Here is a 20,938-nt window from a genome sequence, read left to right on the forward strand (position 1 = left end):
CAAATTTAAAATGCTTCCATATGACTGAAAAAACCAGAGAGAAGATTGCTTTCTCTGCCCCAGCTACTGCTAGATCCCCAGTTGACCACTGTGGCTTGGATACCAGTTTACATCACCAACAACTGAACAATTCAGACCCTTAACTGGGGGACTAGAAAACAAAAATGAATATTTGCCTAATTTTTTCCATACTGCAATCCGTTGACCACATTTTATATACTGCTACTCTAAAGTGTTATGAATGAATTAAATTACAATATATGACAAATAAAAAGAATTAGTAGCAATCAGGGAGAGGCAAAGAAAGATCATTAAAAAGTACTGAAATCCATCACTTTTATCTGTGCATGTTAAATAGTTTTACCGTGCACTAATGGCATTAGCAGAACTCAACAGAATGACGAAATAAATGTTAAGCCTAATTTTATGCAAATGATTTCACTAAAAAAGATGTCAAGGGAAAACATTGCCACACACCAACAGGCAGGGATGTTGAATAAAAGAGTTCCAACTCTTTTGCTTCTGCAGAGTAAATGATAACAAAGCCTATGCTCGTACTTCAGCTGGATAGAAACACAAGCTATTGCATTATACTTGTGCCTTTTCATCAGAAATTAAAGTATGACTATTTCAGAAAGGGAATTTTGTCTTCACTTACCCTGAGACTGATGCTCCAGAGACAGATCTCCCGGGTTTTGAATATGCAGGTCTAAGTAAGTAGCGAGGCGTAAGGGAAGTTGATGGGAGAGTTTCTCCCATTGACCTCCTACAGTGGGGACACCACAGAAATTTGACTTATGGTACATCAACTCCAGCTAAGCAATTCTTGTAGCTGGAGTTGCATTTCTTAGGTCAACTTTCTCCAGTAGTGTAGACCTGACCTTACCATGGAGTTGGGATGCTCTGAACCCCAGGCCACCTAGCTTCGTTGTGGGCTGTAACATGTAGAAATGAATGGGACATAGTATGTGCAATAAGCTACACTGATGCAGTTCCTTGAAGGTTGAGAACCAATATTCCAGAATATAATGTGGCAGTATGGGGACCACTAATGGCTTACATGGGAGTAATGATTTATATTATACTTTAATTTTTAGGGTGACAGAGATCTGGAATAAGAGAATGCAATGTGTAGGTGGCAAGACAAAATCTCATCCTTATTGATGCAAGAATACAAATAAATAGACTTATCTCCAGCTTTTCAGGGTCAGATGCTGGGATTTCCAGTTAAGAAGGAAGAACTGGAACAATAAAAAAGGAGCATCAACACTGTTATGGGGTTACTGTGAGACAAACTATTCAGCTTTCCTACTCCTGAGAAAAGGGGCTGTAGGACTGGGCCCTTATACCGGCTTTATTTGGGACAAGTCCTCTGAAAAGTTGCCAGACTATAAGCCTTGAATGGCAAGTGTATAAAACAGGTGGGCTCCTTTCTCTGACCGAATGGAAACAGAAACCTAAAAAGAAAAACCCTGGGAAAACTGGAGGCCTGTGTGGGCTTTGTCTGGGTTCGTTGTGAGATTCATATTGGCTATTAGATGCAAACAAGAATAAGGGTGCAAAGTCAAGTGCCCCAGCCTGCCCCTCATCCCTCTGTGCTGGGCCAGGTTGCTTCCTCCTGGGCACAAAAAGGGGACCATGTGGAAAAGTCCTCTCTGCCCCAGGCTTTGGAACAGATGGATTCTTTGGAAAATTTAGTGATAAACCTCTGCTGAATATGTGCAAGCATAAACTATTTCCAAGGGCTTGTATCTGGGCCAGATTTCAGTGCATTCACAAGGGAATAGCAAAACATGCCTCACGGATCCCATATGTATTTTTAAAAAATGAAATTATGAATCACCTGCACTCCAATGCTCATAGAACTTGTTGTTCAGTTGCATTAGAAAGATTAATCAATTCAGGTAATTTGACATCTTAAATATATGCTCTCAAAACCTTAAATGCCACTGCATAATTAGGAAGGGAGGCATGACTGCACTTTGAAATTAATTTTTTATTTGCATTTCCCATTACTTAGACTTATTTTTCTACTGCCATAGCAAAAACCTGAAATTATTAGGCCAAGACCAGGATGTTTACAATGAGGTAATATATAAGCTGAATTAATATTTGTTTGGAATGAAAGCCTATCTTCTTATTACTCTTATTGAGCTTTTAAAAACAAAACACTTTTCAAGTACCTGTCTTGGTAAAGGGTGACATCTTTTGAATAAGATAAACATGAGAAATAGCTTAAATAGAAGATACCGTGTTACAAATAATACAGCAGACTATGCCTGGATAACAATAATGAATCTCATGTGTAAAATGAATCTCAGGTGTATCATGAATCTCACGTGTAAAATGGTACTTTGTACAGATGTTTAAAAACTGGCCAGACCAAACACTTAAGGCAAGATTTTGTATCAAGGAACACATGCCCAGCTTCTATCAGAGGCTATGTTGCTGGCATCTGAAGTCAGGATCAATACTCTGAGGACACGTCTACACAGCAAGGAAAATTAAGCTATGCAACTTCAGCTACATCAGTTGCGTAGCTGAAGTCGAAATAGCTAAATTCAGCTTTTGGCACTGTCTACACAGCAGGAAGTCGAAGGAAGAACACTCTTGTGAAATGAAGGTTACAGGAGTTGAGTAAGAAGACCTCCAGCTCAACATTATTTCGAAATAATGGCTTGCTATGTAGACACGCTTTGTTATTTCAGATTAATGTCAGTTATTCTGAAATAACGCTGCTGTGTAGACATAGCCTAAATGTCTAAGTGGTTGGGGCAGAGGACTGCCCTGCACTAATACCGCAAGAGGGATTAGATTCTCCAGAAAGTATTTTATGATTTTAGCGCCTTTTGTTTTAGGCAATCAGTCTACATCTCTGTGTTCCTGGCAAACCTTGTGCGGTCATTTCTCCCATCCAAAGACTTTACATTTAATGATACCTACCCCTTAAACATCTTTTCATCCATAGATTTCAAGATGCTTTACAAAGAATGGTACCAGCTCCATTTTAAAGAAGAGGGAAGTCAAATACAGAAAAGTAAACTTACTTGCCTAATATCTCACAGCAGGTCAATCTGAAAGCCAGGAAAAGACCTTGAGTCTACTGACTCCCAAGCCAGTGCCGTATCCACTGGGCAGAACCACTACCTAGTGCTCTGTAGCAGTCATCTGTCAATAGTAAACTAGATTGGGGTGATTAGCCAGCCAAAGAAATGCAAAAGGTAATGGTTAGCTGTACACTGTCTGGTAGATAGGCTGATTATAATTGGCAGTACCAAAAGCGTGGTGGCAGGTGTGGACAGCCAACTCTAGTATTTAGAGAGTGGGCTGGGAGAACTAGAGTTGTAGCTTCTTTTCCTAACTCTCGCTTGCTGTAGTTTTCCAAGAAAGCCACACCCTCTGTGTGTCACTTTGTCTGTAAAATGGGAATGATACTAGCCAGTAGGGATGTTAAATTTTGATTCACTGACTAATCGAATAGTCTTAGGGCTGTTGCTACACTTCAAAGGCGAAAGCGATGCAGGGAGCAGGGGGCCAGCAGGGCAGTCCCCCACTGGCCCTGTGCTCCCCACAGCGTTTCAAAGCGGGAGTGTCACGTGAAGCCCAGGGTCAGCTGTGGACTGCCCTGTTAACCCCAGGCTCCATGTGGCACTGCTGCTCTTAAATGGGAGGCTGCTCTGAAATGGCAGGGAGCCCAGCATCAGGCTGCATCCGGGGTTTCAAAGCAGCAGCGCCACGTGGAGCCCTGGGTCAGTGGGGGAGTCCCCAGCTGATCCAGGGCTCCATGCAGCACTGCAGCTTTGAAATGCCGCAAACAGCCTGGGAACACACCAGCTGGCCCCGGGCTGCATGTGGCATTTCAAAGCGGCTGCGCCTCATGGAACCCAGAGTCTGGCCCCAAGCTCCATGTGACTAGTTGAATAGCTTGTTGACTATCCGATAGCATTTCTTATCCGATAGTCAACTAGTTGACAAGTCGTTCACATCCCTACTGGTCAGCTTTGTAGAGTATACTGATCCTAGACTGAAGTGTGCTATATTTTTTCCAAGTACTATTGTTATATGCACCTTTAGTTTAAAGAGAGAAAAAAGCCCAGTTTTCTACCACCCTGAAATACTACCCTGGTTTATTTGAGGCACAGTCATGGGGAAAAGTTTGGCTGCTGGCTTTTTCTGCAGAGGGGCTGCTGGGTTTCAATAATAACATGTTCTTCCCTATTGTTCCACTTACATGGTATCTACATTTTTTATTGGGCATGTGTACGTATATAGGTATGTCATTACACACTGTAGAAGCTTATTTCTGCAGCCAATAGATCTCTGAAGTACAAAACCAGAACAGAGTAACTTTGAATTGATGGTATTGTTATATGTGGCTCCCCTCCCACCAGTTTCATAATGGTTAGCACACTGCTGCTGTTCCCCATTCAACTCTTCCTTTTCAAGAGATGATATTTTAAACTTAATTTCTTATGAATGTCTTCATGATGAGGAGATGAGGCTTGTAACATTTCAGCAGATTCAAACCCAGTGGGTTTTTGAGACAGACCTTGATTGTACCTGATATAAACTGCCAACTCCAATCTATTCAGTGTAAAAGGATATCTTTTGGGGAATTTGCACCTGATTTTCTTGATTAATGAGGCTTGCTTCACCCATCTGTCCATGTGGCTTCACCTCAGCAGTAGCACTGGCTAGCATTCAAAGCATTCTGAAAATCTGGGTTCTGTTCCTTGCTCTACTACTGATTTGCTGAGCCATCTTGTGGAGTGTGTGTTTGTGGGGAAATCATACAGTCCTAGGCTTTGTCTACACTGCAAGTTTTTGCGGCAGAAAATGTCGTGACATTATTAGCATATTTTCAGCCATGTCTTTTTGCGCAAGGGGTTTTTGTGCAAAAAGCAGCAGGGTAGCCGCGTCCATTTTGTGCAAAACCCCCATTTTGTGCAAGATCCTTATGCCACTGCTTTTTTTTGCGCAAAAACCTCTGGCGCAAAAAGAAATGGCAGAAAATATACTAATGAGTCCCTCATTGGCATATTTTCTGCCACAAAAACTCACAGTGTAGACGTAGCTTTACTGTTCCCGTGTGTGCCTAGAGATAACACCTTCATATTAACAGGTATTATGTGGATTAACACAGTAATCTTTGTGAAGTGCTTGGAGATTCTTAGCAGAAAGCAACTAAAAAATGTAAGAATTATTTGCCTATAATAATGCATCATCTTTTGTCACCTTCATTCTGGCAGAATTTAGTCTGATTTTCTGGACATTGATTCTCATCACTCTCGTTAATGTCACTAACAGTTATGATGACATACTGATGAATGTAGCATTGTAGGGGCTCAACTCTGCTAAGTAACTCCCCCCCATACATGGCTGAACTTGTTCCTTAATAGTTAATGATTAAAGGAGATGTGAAACTGAGTATAGCAAGAGAGGCTTTTGGAATAGCATGTTATTTACACAGAATAAAAACGACTTGCTTTTGGAAGATATTTGAGCTAATTATCCATATGCATTTAAATTTAGTGCTACTCATGTTTAACTTCCATACTTGCCAACATGCCTTTGGCAAAGAAACCAGCTGTAAAATGTAGAAATGAGAGCATTGGGCTGAAGGTGTTTGATTTGCTACAGAAGTGGATGCAGGATGAGGTAAGTGGAAAAGCGAAGATAAGACAAAAAGCATTCTTCCATTGGGAAGAGCCGCATGTGCCAATAGCCTAGAGAGCAGGGTGCTCACTGGAGATGAGACCCCCAGGTTCAGGTCCTGATACTGCTTGTACCAGAGCATGGACTTAAAGCTGGGTCTGTCAGAACTTGTGAGCATCCTAACCACCATTCAGTTGACTTTGCTTTCTCTCCTTGTTTTTCATCAGTTTTCGCAAAGGCCTTAGTTTCATTTCAAGGTGGAATGAAAAAAGTTCTGAAATCTCAATTTTTTACATGGTGGAATTCTTGCTTTTTGGGCAGCCCTGTCTTCAGAACATACTTGTAGTGGGTACTTCTCTGGTCTTCCTTTGCTCTCAGTTGTACTAATGTAAACTGTGAGAATCTCCACTGTAGTCAATGGGAGTACACTAGGAAGCCTTCATGCAAATATCACTATCAGAATTCAGCATCAACCTTAAAGCCCAAGCAATACTAGCACAGATGCAGAGTCCTGTAGGGACATAGCAACTTCTAAGCTAACCTGATCCCTTTCTCCTCAGCCATTTACAATACTGGAGAAAGTGGCAATTGCTCTCTTCTGGGAGAGAAATTACAATTAGACACTCACTTTCCCTTTTCTGTACCTCTACAATCCTTGTTGTTTTGGGACCAAATAATCTGTTAATCCTATCAGGTTCTCAGATTCCCAGGATCTCATTCTGGTCACTAATGCCAGTGGACCTACCTTATTTCTCTGTCTCACCCATCTGATATATAATCAGATTCCTCTTGAGAGGGGAAATTATTACTTGAATAATACCCTTCTGGTGTGGATTAGGAGGGACAAGGAGTTTTGTTGTTTTTGCCTTTTTTCCCCTGATGTAAAAACAATACTTAAGTGCTACGTATATTCAAGGTGAAACTCAAATATGAGCTAATCCTTGCACTAGCCTGCGGGACAGGTATTATCTCTTGTACAGATGGGAAACAGAGGTTAAGTACTGGGATTAGAACGAACAGTTTCCTGGCATCCTGTGCTGGGATCACATTCTTGTGACTGAGAATAACTGTAAGGACTAGAGATGCAGGGAGCCACAGGATCAGTAAAGAGCACTCTGTCTTCCTTTTGTATTTATCTTTTCACTTTAACTTCACTTACAATGTAGCAACTATAGAAAAATAAACATCCCCATGGAGAAGAGAATAGCTCCCTCCTTCAGACACTTATATGGAGCTTGATCAGAGTGATGTACAGTATAAATCATTTACCTTTGTAGTTCAGTAACACACTGAGACCTCAATCCAGTGGCTTTTTAAAAATTCTGTGCCTTCTCCCAATTTCCTATAACATGTACAGCTTTTCTGCACACCTCATTTGCTCAGATCCACAATAGTTCAAGTCTCCAAAATGAACCACCACTTCTAACAACCCTGTGCAGGCTGCGAGTAAGGATCTAACCTGGGGCTTCTAGCCCCAAAGAATAAACCTCTGAATCTGAATTCAAGAAGCATCTCATCAATGCTTCTGCACCAGATGAGAGCTGGCTGGATGAGGCCTCTATGATACACATTTTTGTTAGTCTCTAAGGTGCCATAAGACTACTCGTTTTTAAAGTTACCACTTTTGTGTTCTTAATCTGGTGCATGTTGACTGAATGGGCTGCATAGCCCAAGACAACCCACTCACATGATAACAGTAAAGTCTCAGCCAATCTGAGGCAAAAGGGTTGTCAGTTTGAATAGCTGCTCCCTTCAATCAATCGGAATGGGCAATATCCATCAGAGGCATCTCCTGAAGGGAGATGGGGAGGGTCTGCACATAGTGCTCAGGAAACTCTTTTACATAAGATCCCCTGCCTCCTCCCCATGTAGCTCTACAAGTGCTGCCAACGGACAAGATGAAGGTTTTTGCTGCTGCCCTTGCAAACTGTGTCTGACAGTCCTCAGGAGCAGCTAGCCCAGAGCACAGAATTCTTCCATGACCTCACCAGTCTTCTGATTCCCGTCATTTCAACTACACTGGGCCCAGGATGTGTCCTGTAAGTCGTTCCCTGAAACTGAAATCCCTTCAAAACGTGTGTTTATGATACTAAGAGGGCTTAGTGCACTTTGGCTGATGGAAAAATACATCTGAAATTTGGTCCCAATGATATGTTAGAAGGTCCATAACTCAGATATCTTAGTGGGTTTATAAATTTTGATATGTTACAGACTGCCCTTATTTTAATGGCATGGCTGCATCTGTGAATCTACTATAGCCCTCTCTCCATATTTCACAGCTTCGGCGACAGCTGTGACTGTTTTCTTCTCATTAATGCTTATTCCTTTTGGTTTTGATGTAATTAATTGTCACTTATGATTTATACTTAAAGAAAATATGCCAATAAATATTTATGCCATGTGTGCCATCTGCTCCCTTTTGCTGTCCTGTATATAAAATATGTTAATAATTAGTTTAACACATTTCTATTCGCCTCACGCTGTAATTTGTTATAGTGAGCCCTGTGGTTATGACAGAAGTAAATTATTATAGACCCGAGTAAGACGCATGTTTAGAAGTAACATTAGAGTTCTCATTCTTCAGGAACAAGATCTTGGTGCTTAAGTAAGTGACGCCTTAAGATCCTGAGGGGGACACTGGCTGCACTGCTACACATAGAATCATAGAATACTAGGACTGGAAGGGACCTCGAGAGGTCATCAAGTCCAATCCCTTGCCCTCATGGCAGGACCCAGTACTGTCTAGACGATCCCTGACAGACGTGTATTTAACCTGCCCTTAAATATCTCCAGAAATGGAGATACCACAACCTCCCTAGGCAATTTATTCCAACGCATAACCACCCTGACAGTTAGGAACTTTTTCCTAATGTCCAACCTAAACCTCCATTGCTGCAGTTTAAGCCCATTGATGCTTATTCTATCTTCAGGGGCCAGAAAGAACAATTTCTCTCCCTCCTCCTTGTGACACCCTTTTAGATATCTGAAAACTGCTATCATGTCCCCTCTCAATCTTTCCTTTTCCAAGATAAATAAGCCCAATTCTTTCAGTCTTCTTTCATAGGTCATGTTCTCTAGACCTTTAATCATTCTTGTTGCTCGTCTCTGGACCTTCTCCAATTTCTCCACATCTTTCTTGAAATGTGGTGCCCAGAACTGGACACAATATTCCCACTGAGGCCTAAGCGCAAAGTAGAGTGGAAGAACGACTTCTCGTGTCTTGCTCACAACACAAGAATCATCCTAGAATCATGTTGGTTTTTTTTGCAACTGCGTCACACTATTGACTCATATGTAGCTTGTGGTCCGCTATAACCCCTAGATCCCTTTCTGCCGTATGCCTTCCTAGACAGTCGCTTCCCATTCTATATGTGTGAAACTGATTGTTCCTTCCTATGTGGAGCACTTTTCTGCATTTGTCCTTATTAAAGTTCATCCTGTTTACCTCAGACCATTTCTCCAATTTCTCCAGATCATTTTGAATTATGACCCTGTCCCCCAAAGCAGTTGGAACCCCTCCCAGCTTGGTATCATCTGCAAACTTAATAAGCATACTCTCTATGCCAATATCTAAATCATTGATGAAGTTATTGAACAGAACCGGTTCCAAAACAGACCCCAGTAGATCCCCACTTGTTATACCTGTGGTTAAGACAGAAGTAAATTATTATAGACCCAAGAATTGCTGCTATTTTTACTGTGTAGTAAGTTGTGTGGGTGGATCACAGGGGATAAGAGAAGATGGCAACTTCAGGATGAAAACTAGATGTGAAAAGGAAAAACCCAAAGTTTAGCATCAGTCTCTTTTTTCCCCACAAAAAAAAAATTACTAAAAAATTCTGGGCTTTGCATTGTGTCTTAACTACACAATGGATTGATGCTGGAGTGATCAATTCATTGGGGATTGATTTATTGTGCCTGCTCAGATACAATAATCAATCTTCGAGTACTCCACCAGGATGTGAAGAGTAGCTGGATGATGGGAGAGCTGTCTCCATTGACCATACCACACAGAAGAAACTACAGTAAATACGTCAATTTCAGCTACGCTATTTGCATAGTGCAGACAAGGCCTCAGAATGTGTGTAGCACTGGTTAGAAAGTTCTGACAAACAAATGTTTAACAGGTGTACAAAAGTTAATATAAAATAGCAGTTAGATACAGTGATAGTTCCTTCTGAAGCAAATGCATGTGAATGCAGTACATGAAGGAAGAGAACTCACAGATTTAATGTCAGAAGGATTATTATGTTCATCTTGTCTGATCTCTTGCATGCTGCAGGCTACAGAACCCCACCTGCCCACTCCTGTATTAAACTTCTAAGTGGCTGAGTTATGATCTGAAGACTTCAAGTTGCAGAAAATCTGCCATTTACACTAGGATAAACCTGTAAGAGACCATACCCAATGCTACAAAAGACACAGAAAAATCTTCAGGATCTCTGACAATCTGACCGGGGGGAAAATTCCTTCCTGGTCCCAAATATGGTGCTCAGTTAGACTTGGCATGTGGAAAAGACCCAACAACTACACACCCGGGAAAGAATTCTCTGTAATAACTCCATGCTTCCCATCTAGTGTCCTGTCACCAGCAGAGATATTTGCTGCTAGCAGTCACAGATCTGCTACATGCCATTGTAGGTAGTCTCATCATACCATCCCCTCCATAAGTTTATCAAGCTCAGTCTTGAAGCCAGTTAAGTTTTTTTTGCCCCCAAGTCTCCACTTAAAAGGGTATTCTAGAATTTCACTCCTCTGATGGTTCAAAACCATCTAATTTCAATCTAATTTCAAGCCTAAATTTGTTGATAGCCAGTTTATATCCATTTGTCCTTGTGTCAACATTGGTGCTTAACTTATAGAACTCTTCGCTCTCCTGGGTATTTACAGAGGGCAATTATATCTCCCCTCAGTCTTCTTTCGTATGCTGCATAAGCAAACTCTCTTTGAGTTTTCTAATATAAAATAGGGTTTCCATTCTTTGGAACACCCCCCTAAGGGACAGGCAAAATATGGCCAGCTGGCTATATCTGGCCCACCAAACATTTGGATCTGGTCTACCATGATCCTCTGGGCCACCAATATCCTGTGGCCCAGCAGGACCCCCAAGCAGGCTCCCTGCCAGCTACTGGGGCCAGGGTGTGCCTCTATGCGGTGTGTGCCCCTTGGGAAAGTAGAGGTTTTCTGTGCTCTGCCCCTATGCCCAGCACAATCCTTCCAGCCAATGGGAGCTACTTGAACAATGCTTGTGGGGGCATGTAGCATGTGGAGACCAGCTGCCCCCCAGACCTCCAAGAGGCGTGCCATGCAGAGAGACACATGCTGGCCCCAGCAGTTGGCTGCTTTGAGTGGAGGGTGGAGTCACAGCATGCGAGGAGCCTGCCTGAGGCTCCTGTTGGGCTGCTGGCCAGGCACTGCCTATTGTAAGCGCCTCCTGGCCACAGTCTGCACCTGGCATTCATCCCCATTCCTCAGGCTACAACCTGCTCCTGTACACAAGCCCTCTGCTCCCCCTCCTATACCACTGCCTTGGGTCACCACCCAAACCCTCTGCATCCCCTCCTGTATCCTTCCCCTGGTCAGAATCCTCTTCTGCACCCAAGCCCTCTCCCAGACCCTGCATCCTCTCCTGCCCTCCATCTCCTGCCCCAGGTCACAACCCCCTCCTTCACCCAAACTCCCTCCCAGATCCCACACTCGGTCTTGTACCCTAGTCTCCTACCCTGAGTTCCCTTCTGCTCCTAACCTTCATCCTTAATCCCACATCTCCTCCATTAATATCATGGAAAAGTACCATCCTTGACCACTTACCAAATTCTTGGAGTGCCCCCCCCATCAAAAAGTATTGCCCACCCCTATATTAGCCCTTCTCTGCATCTGTTCCAGTTTGAAATCATCTTTCTTAAACATGGGAGTCCCAAACTGCACATAATATTCCAGATAGGGTCTCTACCAGTGCTTTTAAAATGGCATTAATACTTCCCTTTGTACTGGAGGATTTTTTCCATATACCTACAGCACAAAATATAACTGGACCCTGGTTAAAGAAACACGACAGCTTACAGAGAATAACTTAATTTGCATGCAGCAAGTGATTCACTGGAATCTGGTATTTCTTTACATACCTGAGATTTTATACACGTGATGGTTTAGTGTATATATAAACTTATCTCTATAGAAGGGGGTGTTATTTCCTAATGGTAAAAATTTGGCTGAATTGAAAATTCACTCCCAAAAGAGTATGGCTAAGCCCTTTAAACTGCCTATACCATCATGTATTCTGTGTTCAATACACATGGTAGAAAAATCATCGCAGGAATGGTTATATTTTTAAACACTGTACTGAAACTGTTCCTGGGACCTCCTACCTGTAAAGCCAGGTATCTGACTGACCTGTCTGACCATATAGGTCTCAGAGGGAGCCATAAATACACTTAAAAAGACTTTTAAAAGATTGGTGGAATCAGTGAAGAAGATTGATAGGATGAAATGGGATTATTGGTCCTATCTCCTCACACTTACGTGAAGGGTGAACTCTCATCTGTACCCTTCTTAAGAGTGGCTTGGTCTCTGGGCAGTCTAGGAGGCACATTGCTTCCCAGAACTTCTCCGCGGGCATTGGGACAATATCCTCCAAGAGAGGACTCTGCTTTTATGCTACAACTGAGCCCTGAGCCGTTGATTCCTATTCCTTGTCAAGATATAATTAAGGTATTGTCCAACCAAATAGCAAGTTAGGGCTTAGGACTAAAAATACCTCTAGTAATTATGGCTTAGGTCTGGAACACAAAGGCTGGATTTCAATTTGTGAAAGATATAATGCTGTTCTGTAAGATGCTCAAGTAACCATGGGAGTGAAAGGCAAAATAAACACACCCTCCTACCTCCAAATCTAGATAAAAAATTGTAGGAGTAAAACTGTATACATGTAAAATATTTGGAGCTGCCTAAACAGAGCTGCATGTTCTACAAATACCCAAAGTGGATTTGTCCCATTTTACCATGATCAAAATGTTAATTTTCATTCAGAGCTACCAATGGGTGGGGGCAGAGGGAGAGGGGCAAAGAAGGCAGCTGCCCTAGGGCTCTGGCTGCTGTCATCACTCTCACAGCCTTGGTTTACACTCCGACCCCTTACTGTTTTTAAAAACAAATTAAGAAATAATGTGAAGAGTTCTTAAAAATATCCCTTTTGAGCCTTTAGACTACGGAATCCAATTGTACAGGCCTTGAAGGTAGGAGAAAAAGTCCAAGTACTGGTTTAGAAATCGCCAACAAGCTTCCTAAAATGTCTTTTCTCTGGATTTCGTTATGATTGGAAGTTCCTGAATCAGGACCTTAATGAGTTAGAAGCAGCTTCCTTCCTTCTTAAAGATACTGGTTGTACCTCCAAAATCCATGACTCTCTAGTCTGGCAACATCTGACAAGGACCAAGGATGTTGCTGGCCAGAGAGCCCCGCTGGCTCGAATGGGGCCCACTGGGAGTCCAGTGGGAGGGGGGCTGGCAGGTTGGCTGCAGTGGGGCCAGTGCTGGGGGGCAGTGGTGTCCGGGAAGCCCAGCTGGACCAGTTGCAGGACAACCCTGGTCAGGCAGGTGGCTGGGAGCCCCAGCCAACTGGAAAGGTGCAATCCCAGTGGCAGAGAGGGCCAGCAGCTGAGAGCCCTGCTGGACATGGGTGGAACCCACAGTGGGGCTGATGGATGCCCAGGGAGCTTTGACCTCCCCTGGTCTGGCAAACTCCCACGTTTAGGACCACTCAGATCCTGAGGGTGCTGGACCGGGGAGGTCTAACCTGTATAACTTTCCATGCTGAACCTGGTTTGTTATCTTGGTTGCAGTCAGTGTCATTTAAGTTAAGGGAGAGAGGGAAGAGAAGCAGGGATGGAGAGAAGGAAACCCTTTAGATTTTAATTTCCATATAGGGTTAGTTTGGGAGCCGATCCAGTGTTTGAAATGTTAGAGGTAGTCCTGCAGGGGAGGATGGTAGAATGGTCAAAGATGTTTTCACAAATACTCTTTATCTGATGGATATCACCACCACACAGAGAAAGAGGTGTGTGGTGACAAAGAGCTCATTAATCTTTTCAAGACAGCAACATTACAGATATGCTCCTTAAAGTTCAGTATATTTTTATTTTATTGTGACCTTTTCATTCACAAGATACTCCTAATGAATCCATATATTTAATTGTATGACCGGGGATTTGATTAGATCTGAAGTCCATAAAAAGGCTTTTTTATTTACACTGCTAAAATTCAACATTATGGCAAAGCTACATATTACTTTATTTCTAATCCGTTTGGAATCCACCACAAAACAAATCACTAATGACCAATCTAAAGGTTTAATTTATTGAGAGTTCTATTGTTGAAATATTCTCTGAAGATGAAAGGTTTTATATGAATCCCATTCTATTCTACAGGACCACAACAGACTAGAACATAAAGTTATGTGAGGTAATTTAAGTCCATTGTTTGTCTAGTTGTAACTGACTGAAAAGTCACCATATAACCAGAGAATGGACGAGGGATGTTAAAATGAGGTTAATTTACTAATCGAGTAGTCGATAGAATTGTTATTGATTAATTGATAGACAGCCCAGCTTGTGCTTGCTCTGGGACCAAAACCCCGCTGTGGCTCTGCAATTTAAAAGGCAGTAGGAGCCGGGCAACCTGCTCCCCTCCACTCCCTTTCCCCCCGGCTCCTACTGCCTTTTAAATTGCAGAGCTGCAGCCGGGTTTGGACCCAGTACAAGCCGAGACTAAGCTGAGCTGCCTGCCTGCCTGGCAGCAACCTCTGTTTGTGGGGGAGAAGGGTGCGGAGAGGGGGATGTCCCAGTTCCCCACCAGGACCCCTCACAGTCAGGGGCTGCTGCCAGAGCAGCTGGCCCAACACAGGCTGAGTTTTCAGGGCAGCCTCCCCTGACCTCCTCCTCCCACCCTGAGGCAGTGGCGACGGGGTGGGGCAGGTGGCACTGCAGCGACTATGCTGGGGGGAACTGTTTTCCCCCCTTGCTGCCTCTGATACAAGTCTGAGGGGAAAGGGGGGGAAATGCAAGTAGTCGACTCAACTACCCAATAAGCCTAGGCCTAACTGACTAGTCGACTACTCACTTGCATTCCTAGAATGGGCAGCAGTTAAAATACTTCTGGCTGTGATGCTTGTACATCGTAGAGTCTCATAGCCAACAGAAACTCCAATGGCTGCCTACACACTTTGCATGCTCACTGGTAGTTTGATCAATGGTACAAAGTTCAAGTGGGGCAAGCTTGGATTTAGACAGGCTGCTCGCAGGATGTCGTTGATTCCATTTCTCTACCAGTTGCATAAGTTTCCTACACAAACCTTCAAAGCAAATGATGGCCTGATGGAAACCAGCTTAAATAAGGGTACAGGTTCTAGCTAGTCTAGGAATCAGCACACTGGTCCATGCAAGAGCTCATGAGCTCTCATATAGAGTAAGGAAGAAGAACCTTTGTTTGAAAGTTTTAAGGTGGATCAGCAATTCATAGTGATGGTCAGTTTATGGTTGGAAGCAAATTAATGAAGCAGATGAAAGAGCGTTTGAATCTCTGTGAGACCTTTAGAATCCATGTTTAGAACAGACATGTCACAAACGAATGTTTCTTTTTAAAGCAGTATTGGATGCTGTCTTTTGATCTTAGAGAGCCATTAAGGTTAGGACCAACCCTAAACACCTAGGACCCAAAAGCAAGCTCCAGCACCAAGTTATCTACAGTGGTCTGCTAAAGAGTTCACATTGCAGAAGGGGCCACTGTATACTTGTGAATGAATCCCTGAACAGTTTATTCCCTAGTTTCTTTTGACCGAAATAAGGTAAATACACAATAGTCCAGGTATGTCAACAAAATTGTCTCTTGGCATATGCACAATTCAGTTATTTGGTTGAGAGTGAGCCAGTTTCTACATAGGGAAGGTGTACATCTCTACTTTAAATATAGAGATGCGATATGCTGCATAAAGATTTTATAGATATAGTGCATGAAGACTTCTGGAGTGGAAGATCTCATTTGGGTTCTGTAATTGAAGCTCCAGAATGCCAGTGTCATATTTACATAACCTTTTGATATGCATCTCTTTTCTGTGAATCATTAGACACAATTCTCTGGAACTGTTCTTGGGAAAGTCACTTTTCAATTACACTAATTATACATTTAATTACTGTATTAAAATTGAAAATACATATTGCTATATTAGCAATGTTGGGTGTTTGACCCTGAGAAATGCTGGGTGCCTGCTACTCCCATTACACTCTCTCAAGACTGAGTATTTGGATTTAAAGCACGTAGCTAGGAAAGGAGATATATAAATTGTAATTTCAAACCTTTAGATTGCCAACTAGACACTCATATGGTTATAAATCTTGCAAATACATCCATTACAGAGCTAAAATTGAAGTGCTGGGATTTTATAAAAATTACTTCACATTCAAATAGTCTTTTGTTGAAGAATTCTCTGAGCTAGCTACATATACCTGTGACCCATTTTAGGCAAGATACGTTATGTTTTGACAACATAATGGCCTTTTTATAAACTCACTTTAAAAAGGAATGGGGTCCCACGTATATCAGAGAGACTGATTCTGTTGAATCTTTTTCTTTACGAACAGGAACCCTGTCACAGTTCAGTTAAAAATATTAATGTTAATGTACTTTCTAGCATATGTAGGGCAGCCACACATCTCTTTTTATTTGTACCAACTGTGTTAATTCATAGTGGGATGTAATGACTGCAACAAATATTCATGAAAGATGATTTTAATATGAGCTGTGGGTATTAACAACTACCAGTAATCATGGATCATTAACATCTAAAGTGGAAAGTCAGTCATTCAAAAGAAAGTGGAATACTCTTGGATCATGTTGAGTCCTTGTAGATAAGTGCAATTTCTCTTTGTTCCCTCAACATCCTTTTGCACCTCCACAATCTTGCTGAGGTAACTCAGTTGGGAGGGTATCTTAAACAAATACAATGAATTTCAATTATCTGCCCCACTTCAAAATTTGAAGACTAAGTAAAAACACGATAAAAAGATTGCCTGACATTAAGAACATAGTTAGGCACCTAACTATAGGCACCCAGGTTTGAGATTCATGACTGTGCTTTTTTAGGATCATGTCAATCAGGTATATGAATAAAACTTCAAGACTGATTACATTAGAAAAATAAATAAAACATTTCAGTTGCAAGATTTAATATCTTTCAAAAGCCAGACAACTAACATTCTGGGCCATCACAGAAATAAACTTTCATGTTTGTTTTCTAGCATTAACTTTCTCATTTTAAAACATTTCTAAAATCTTTAACTTAGAAGCTTAAAGATCTGCTGCTAAACAGTATTGTAATCTCCCCTGATGAATTAGGTATATTCAATTCATCCCTCATGAATGTAAAATTGTGCCCATGTCTAATAATTAGAAGAATAGTGAAGATTAATTAAAGTCACAGCTCAGTGAAAATGTATTTCCCTCCCTATTCCATTTTTCTCGCACAATGAATATCAGCTAGGCATCAAGATTCTACTTTTCAGGCTGCAAAAAACTTCTGTGCAGAAGCAGGAGGGCAGGTGGTAAGGCCTCTGTTCTATACGGGACTTGTCATGCAGGATGGGTTTGAGTATGCCATAAGAGGAGCAGGGCAAGGCTGAAGGCTCTGCTGTAACACAAATCCTTGTCACCTACTTCTGAGAAAGCCAGGGTTAGGACCTACCAGGGTATTGCAGCACCCAGGCTGCAGTGGCACTCTGGTCACCCTCCCCCCACAACAGCTGTTATAATGAAATTCTGTTATTAGCCAAAGGGACAGCTACACAGCATAAACAAAAAATAAAACATCAGAGAGTCTCAGAGCTCAGGCTCAACTGAATTGGGCTTGCACAGTAAATGGAGGGGGTTCTCAGAGGCCCATACTCCAGCCTGAGCAGGAAAGCCTACATGGCTATTTTTAACCTTGCAGTAGGACCCCAAGTCAGCTAACCCATACTTTGAGACTCCCTGCTGCAGGGTTTTTTCTGCAGTGTGGCTTTACCCTAAAACGATGTCTTTCTTGGGGGCCAGTTCTGAGAGATGCTGAAAGCCCAATTGCTCTTGATGGAAATGGATGTTGGGGGAACTCAGTACCTTGCAGGAACAGGCCTTTAATATGGCATGGTGATCTATGCATGTTGTGGGTATTTAGCATCTGCAATAATCAGTCCTTGGACTGAGAACTATGAATTATTGAGCTGCAATTGGTTCTAACACAGACTCTTTCCAGGCCCCTAAACAAAAGTTCCTTAACATCTTTTTGCTTTCTCATCTGTAAACTGGGGACAGGAATGTTTGTCTCTTACAGATGACTGACTACGATTTTCACTTGCAGGTGAAAAGTGCTCTTTTAGTGCATAGTATTATGATGGCACATGTGTGTCAAGCAATTGTGTGGTGCATATTCTCCTACATCAAATCTCTTAATCTGACAAGGAAAAAGAAAATATTCTGGTATGTATTTCTCTCACTCAGATCTAGCAAAGATAAGTAGTGCACAACTCCTCTTCTTCCACAGAAATAACTGAAAAGAAGTAACTTGAAGAAATATAACAACACTAGAAATTTGAAAAACCATTCATTTAACAGCTTTATTTAAGTAACAGGTGTGTTCTCAACACACTTACTGCTTTGGAATAAGAAGTCATATTTTTAGAACACTTCTTGTAATACCAAGTGCTCCAGATAAATCAAGAACTTTTTACATTGAAGGTGAATGTACTAAACATATCTGATGGAAAAACAAGATGATGTTTTTGATCTTCTTGCACTGACAGATTATTAAGACATAAGAGCTAAACATGTTTAGTGCTCCATTCAGTCAATGGCACTCAGACTGCAATCCTAAAATCTAATATGCCTCCAAATGCTGAGAGACAAGATGGCTAAGGTAATATCTTTTATTAGACGATCTTCTGCTGTTAAGAGAGACAAGCTTTCAAACCACACAGAGATTTTTAGACTTTCTTTGAGCTCTCTGGAGCTTGAAAGTTTGTGTCCCCCACCTCGGCCCTCTAATATCCTGCAACCAATATGACTACAATGACACCCCAAATCCGATGATATTCTTGCTTGTGGAAGGATGTGTATTATGCCTGTAGAACAGGGAATATGGCTGGTTGGGTCTGGGAGTTTTGTTATTCAACATCTATTAAAACTTAGATGTTCAGTTATGAACATCTCCCTCTCATTCTTTATCCAGCTGCATCCAAAGCAGATCCAAAGGGGCCAATTAACTGGTGCCCTGCACCAAATGAATTCTAATTTTGGTAGTGTTATGCTGATTTTGCACTGGTGTGAATGAGAGGTTAAGAGAAAGGACAACAATGAACTGGGCCCTGAGTTCTCTACCCTGATCTCGATCTCAAATGGCTTCTTGATGAGTCTTAAAGCAAAATGCAGGACAACATATCCCATGGACTGTTTTAGGCTCTTTCCCTTTTTCAGGAACAACTAGGAGTCTTGTAGGTGGGTGCATCTACGCTGCACCGTTATTTCGAGATAATTAGTGTGGTTTTGAAATAACAATGTGAGCGTCTACACCACCATTCTGTTATTTCAAAATGATTTCAAAATAACAGATGGCTTATTCCGAAATCTGTAAACCTCATTCTACAAGGAATAATGCCTATTCCAAAACAGTTATTTTGAAATAAGGCATGTGTAAATGCTCCACTGCTGCTATTTCAAAATAGCTCCTCAGCAGGGCCATTCTCCTCCCCAGTGCCTTCTGGGCCTCTAAATCGAGAGCACATCTACATTAGGGAAGTCTGCCTCAGATTAATTTTGAGGATTCCTTGCAGTGTAGACATTCTAATTTGAAATAAACTATTTATGAATAACTATTCTAGAATAGCTTATTTTGAAACCAGCGTGTAGCGCAGATGTACCCTTAGAGACTAATATATTTATTAAGGCATAAGCTTTCATGGATAAAACCCACTTCATCAATTGAATTGGAGTGGAAGTTACAGAAGCTAGGGTGTGTATATATAAAGAAGAAGTTGCTTATGTTAATGAAGCTAATCAAATCAATGTGGAAGTGAATTATCCACAGCATTTGGTGTGGAGATGTGAATATCCAGAAAGGGGAAATTGTCTTTGTAAGGTATCAACCAGTTGATATCCTTATTCAGTCCTGAGTGGATAGTGCTGAATTTGTAAATTAATACCACTTCAGCTGTCTCTCTTTGTAACTGTTTTTTTAAATTCTTTTGAAGAAGGATGGCTACTTTCAAATCCATTACTGAATGTTCATGGAGGTTAAAGTGTTCTCCTACAGGTTTAGGTGTGTTACTGTTCCTGATGCCTGATTAGTGTCCATTTATCCTTTGGTGTAGAAACTGTCTTGTTTGTCCAACTTAAGTGGCAGAGGGGCATTGCTGGCACTTGATGGCATATATCACATTAGTGGATGTGCAGGTGAATGAGCCCCTGATCGTGTGGCTTATGTGGTTAGGTCCTGTGATAGTGTCGTATGTATGGCTATGTGGATAGAATTGGCAATAGGGTTTGTTGCATGGATGGGTTCCTGGGTAAGTGTTTCTGTGGTGTGGTGTGTGGCTGCTGGTGAGTATTTGCTTTGAGAGGGAGGGGGAGCTGTTTGTAGGCAGGAACCAGACTATTTCCTAAGGCCTGTGAGAGTGAGGGAACGTTTTCCATGATAGATTGTAGATTGTCATTGATGCACTGGAGAGGTTTGAGCTGGGGGCTCTAGATAATGAGTGGTATTTGTTGTTCACCTTGATGGACCTGTCCTGAGCCAGGTGACTTCTGGGTACTTGTCTGGCTCTGTCAATCTATTTCTTCACTTCCCCAGGTGGGTATTTAAGTTTTAAGAATGACTGAGAAAAATCTTGTAGGTGTTTGTTTCTGTCTGTGTCGTAGGGCTTGGCTTTAGACAATATATCATGGGTCCTGGATGGAAGCTAGTGATATGTAGGTAAGAATAGCGGTCACTATGTTTCTGGTATATGGTGGTGTTTATGTGACTATCATTTATTTCTAATGTCTAGGAAGTGGATCTCTTGTGTGGCTTGTTCCAGGCTGAGGCTGATAGTGGGGTGGAAATTGTTGAAATCCCGGTGGAATTCTTCAGGGATCTACTTCCCCTTTCTGTATAGTCACATCACCACACCAAATGCTGTGAATGATCCGTTTCCACCCTGACTTGATTAGCTTCAGTAACACAAGCAACTTCTTCCTTATATATACACATTCTTGCTTCTGTAACT

General features: G+C 41.9%; 1 protein-coding gene across 3 annotated transcripts in view; it reads right to left on the reverse strand.

Moving 5' to 3' along the window:
* SPHKAP (SPHK1 interactor, AKAP domain containing) overlaps positions 1-20,938 on the reverse strand; it is a 115,878-nt gene that overhangs the window by 47,897 nt on the left and 47,043 nt on the right. The window lies entirely within an intron of this gene.

This window comes from Pelodiscus sinensis, chromosome 10 (assembly GCF_049634645.1).
Source record: "Pelodiscus sinensis isolate JC-2024 chromosome 10, ASM4963464v1, whole genome shotgun sequence".
NCBI lineage: Eukaryota > Metazoa > Chordata > Testudines > Trionychidae > Pelodiscus > Pelodiscus sinensis.